The sequence below is a fragment of the Chrysochloris asiatica genome, unplaced genomic scaffold (assembly GCF_000296735.1).
Source record: "Chrysochloris asiatica unplaced genomic scaffold, ChrAsi1.0 scaffold00018, whole genome shotgun sequence".
NCBI lineage: Eukaryota > Metazoa > Chordata > Mammalia > Afrosoricida > Chrysochloridae > Chrysochloris > Chrysochloris asiatica.
The window spans coordinates 17840435-17845192 of NW_006408536.1; the positions used below are offsets into that span (position 1 = coordinate 17840435).

General features: G+C 45.5%; 1 protein-coding gene across 2 annotated transcripts in view; it reads left to right on the plus strand.

The window, feature by feature from the left end:
- The first annotated feature begins 4516 nt into the window (after positions 1 to 4516).
- Positions 4517 to 4758, plus strand: part of RAI2 (retinoic acid induced 2) — a 101648-nt gene continuing 101406 nt past the window's right edge. For both annotated transcript variants that reach the window (XM_006835596.1, XM_006835597.1), the window contains exon 1: positions 4517 to 4755. The gene's annotated coding sequence lies outside the window, so the exon portion shown is untranslated. The remainder of the gene's footprint in view (positions 4756 to 4758) is intronic.

The window sequence follows — 4758 nt, forward strand, 5'->3', positions numbered from 1 at the left end:
ACTGCAAGGTTGGCAGTTCAAACTCACCAGCTGCTCCTTGGAAACTGATTTGACAGCATTTAACAACAACTACTGTACAAAAAACCCAAGTCTCAGAGAGAGACCTAGTGACAGAGCAGGCCAATGAAAGCAATCGTCCAGTCTCCACTGGGGAGTGGGTCCCCTTTGTCAGAGGGAGGACCATGCCTTTAAGGCACTGCTAGAATAAAAACTGCCCCAGACACAACTGGCCTTCCAGATTCCGAACGGTGGACATCAATCGTATTCTACCTTAAATTTTCTTACTTGTCGGAAAAAGTCAAATTAAAACATCAATTCCCAACCTACTTCTGCCCTATATTTCTTGACTCCAGAATGGGCCTTACCCTCTGGGACTCTGTTAAATTTCTTGACTCCAGAATGGGCCTTACCCTCTGGGACTAAAACACCCAAACAAGTCTTAAGATGCTTTCAACTGCAAGCAATAGGAACCGGACTCACAGAATTTTAACTCATAAAGCAATGTCATAATGTATATAACAGGAAGTCTAAGGCAAGGTGACTTTAGTGCTGGTTGTTCTAGAAGTTCAATAATATGGTCATGCCCCAGGTTCGTTGTCTGTTCTTGTTGGGCTGCCTGGTACATCAATTCTTCCTAGGTCTGGTTCCCAGCATGATAGTAGGGTGAGCATACATCCTGGTTTACTGGGAAGTCCCAGTTTATGCTTTTTCCTGACATATTAATAGCATCCCTTTCATCTTTGGTAGTATCTTTGTTTAGATGATTAATTATATGATCATCGTCATTGTGTTTTTGCAATGTTTGCAAAATTTCATTATCCTCACATCTACTGGAAGACCAATGGACGCTCTCCTAGAAGCATCCAGAAAAAAAATCTCTCTCCTCATAGCACAGGGGATGCAATTAAAAAAAAAAATTCAAATAGACCCACTCTGAAGCTGGGATCAAATTCTAAGGCACATGGGTTTTAAAGAAGAGGAGTGGATACCTGTTAGGAAAGAAGAATGGGGAATGCAGAGCCCCATGACCACCAGCAAATCCTTCACAATAAAAATGCTTCTTACTCTTGACCATTTTTCAAAAATCTCTATGAAATCAAAGACAGTTGTAGCTCTGTCTGACTGTAAGGCTAGACAGACTTTAGTACAGCGCAGTGAGAGTGTTTGTTACTCTTTGTGTTCCAGCACTTAGCTCAGGATTGTAAAGCAATCCCTTCTCAATGTATGCTTATTGATTGACTAAATGAAGGGCCAACTCGCATATCTTTTGATTCAATCTTTGCTAATTTTATCCAAATACCATAGAGTCCTGGTATGGTGCTGTGGGTTAAATCATTGGACTGCAAAATTGGTTTGAGCTACAAGGTCGGTGGTTCAAGCTCACCAGCCTCTCCTCAGAAAACCTATACAGGGTCACTATAGTTCAGAACCAACTCGACAACACTTAACAACAACAATAAGCATAATGTGTTGTTGTTGTTATGTGCCATGGAGTCGGTTCCGACTCACAGCAACCCTGTATAGGGTTTCCGAGGCTGTAAATCTTTACAGGAGCAGAAACCTTATCTTTCTCCCAAGAAACAATTGGTAGTTTCGAACTGCGGATCTTGCGGTTTGCAGCCCGATTCGTAACCACTACGCTACCAGAGCTCCTTAAGCATAATATAGTTCATAGAAAATCTTCAAATGAAGAATATCAAAGCCCCCATGCAGACCATAGTAGAAGTCTCTGTTTCATCAAAATAGTTACAACTCTGAAGGAACCTCGGGTAAAAATGAGATATATCGCTGAACATTTCCCATCCTGTTTCCCTAAACCTGGGTTTAATTTCAATTCTCTGTGTTTCAATTACCCCCCTGAAAATGCCCCCGTCCGCTGCCCCAGCAGTTATTCCTTTACATTTTGATTATGTTTTCAAATGTCTACCTCATTAGTTCAGTTACTCAAATATCCAATCAAAGTTGTTGTTGTTGTGAAGTGCCGTTGAATCGATTCTGACCCATAGCGACTCTGCATGGGGTTTCTGAGGAGCAGCTGGTGAGCTTGAACTGCTGATATGACACATAACTGCCAAAGAGGATCAAACATTAACTTAGGGTTGCAATGAGACCAACAAAAGAAAGAAGCTAGTGATTGCCTGCCAGGATATCAATCCCTACCTTATACACACAGACTCCTCAACACACACAAAACCTTTATGGCTCTTTCATCCATGAACTTGCCCAATTATTATTGTCCAGCTGTGTCTTTAGTTATGTTCAAGCTATGTACTGGCAACTGAGACCACACAGACCTAATGCAAGCACTCAAAACAGTTGTGAGATCAACAGAAGTCTTTAGTTACTAAAGTGGTTGAAGACACATTCAAAGGCAAATAAGTCCACCCCAAAGAAAGCCAAACCCAGTGCCATTGCATCTGCCTCACAGAGACCCTATAGGACAGAGGAGGACTTCAGTAGAGGGTTTCTAAAGTTGTCATCTTTACAGAAGCAGACTGCCACATCTTTCTACCACAAAGAGGTCGGTGGGTTCGAACCACCAACCTTTTAGTTAGCAAGTGGAGCTAGGTTTAACCACTGTGCAACCATGGCCTGGATATTATTAATTGCTCAGGGCTGATTTAAAACCCCCGAGAGCCTGATGGAAACAAGTTGTTGTTGTTAAGTGCTATCTAGTTGGTCTGACTCATATAGCAACCCCACATAGAGTTTCCAAGGAGAGGCTGGTGAGTATGAACTGCCGAGTTTGTGGTTCAAACTATCTTGTAGTCCAATGCTTTATCCCACAGCACTACACAAGTAGGAACTGGTATTTTCTGTTGGTGTCCATTAGTATCCCGTCAGAAGCTTTCTTCGTGTCTTTCTGCCCTTAATATAAATTGACTACTTTTCCATTTAACTTTTCTTGTTCATGAGAGGAAATTCAGTATCAAGAAATGGTATTAGCCGGGCCACCTTCTCCAGGACGCACAGTGCCTTGGGGCCCACAAGTACCTTGCAGGGCCCATAGACATGGTTTCATTTCTTTTAAATTGGAAGGGGAAAAAAAAAAAAAGAACTTTAAGGACAGAGAAAATAATTTAATATGCAATTTCTTTATATTTGTCTTTAGTCACTTTCTGGTTGTGTGTGTGTGTGTGTGTGTGTGTGTAAAAGTTCCCAGGGAAGTTTACTGGTCCTGCTTACTGCCATCCTATGGAAAACATCCTGGTAAGAATCCAACTTTTCCAACAGCAAGTTTGGGTTCCCATACTAATTATAAAGGAGTCACACTGCTGTGGGTGTATTTCACAGGAGGGATGGTCCTTAGCACAATGTTGGGACTTGGGGTCAGTAATAAGCAGCTGGAGTCCTACAGCTCTCTGCTCTGCTGCTATCTGAAATATCTCCATCCTGTTTTGATCAATAGGGAAAACAAAACAAACCCAAGAACCTTTACATCTTTTGGGATTAATTAAACCAATATCGTTGCATCCTCTGCTTTCTTAGAACCTTTACAGATTTTAGGTTTTGTTTTCTTTTTAATTTTAAAGTGCTCAGTGTTGTTGTTGTTAATTGCCTTCCAGTGGATTCCGACCATTACCGGCCCTGTATACCTTATAGAGTTTCTGAGGAGCAGCTGGTGAACTTGAACCGCGGATCTGACCTTGCAGTTCAAAAGGTTTTGCAGTCTGGTGCATTAACCCACAGCGCCACACCAGGACTCCAAAGTGACTGTTGTTGTTGGCTGTTGTTGTTGTTATGTGCGGTGGAGTCGGTTCCGACTCATAGTGACCCTGTACAAGGTTTCCAAGGCTGTAAATCTTTACGGGAGCAGAAAGCCTCATCTTTCTCCCGCAAAACAGCAGGTAGTTTCGAATTGCTGACCGTGAGATTCACAGCCTGATTCGTAACCACTACGCTACCAGAGCTCCTTCCAATAGTAGTACTTACTGATATCTTTGATTTACCTACTGATCAGCCACCATATAAGTCATCATTTTTGTAATTCCAGTTCTTAGTTCAATATCTGGCAAACACTAGGTGTTCAATAAATGTTACGTAGATTAATAAACCAATCACCACTCAGGCAAGTATGTGGAAATTAGATGATGTCCATGGACCGATTGTGCTTTTACCACGTCTTGTGCGCAGCCCTGGATTACAATGGAAATTTTAGGTGGCTTGCCAGGCTCTTTCCACCTCTCCTGCCACCACCAACCAGCCAACCAAGCCCTCCCTCCTAGGTTCTGCCCCTCTCTCTTCTCCATCCTGGGGACTCAGATAGGTCCTCAGCCAGCTGGGACGCAGCAGAATCCTGGATTCGCTGGACATCCCCAGCGCCCCAGCCGCTCGCAGCTCCGCGGATGCCCCTTCCTCCAGCCACCCGCACCGCCCACCGCCACGCCCTCGCCGTGGGCGAGATCACCTGTCCCTCCTCCGCCACCGCCTCCTCTGGTACCCTTTCGCTCCCCTCAGTTCCCCCTGCGCCGCCGCCTCCCCCAAGCCCTCCCCTTCCCCGCTCCTCCCACCCCTCGTGTATATAGTAAAAGGCCGGGCGCCACACGCAGCACACACTCGCCCGGACACGGCGCGCACACACTCACGCACCACCGGCGGCGGCGGCGACGACGACGACAGCGGCTCGGTGACAGCGGCGACGGCGGCTCCCAGCCCTGCGCACCCCCTTCAGGCGGGCGGTGGCGAGGCCAGCCCTGAGAGCTCCGGCACCCGCGACCAGCCCGCGGCTTCCTGGAGGCGGCGTCCGCGATCGAGGTA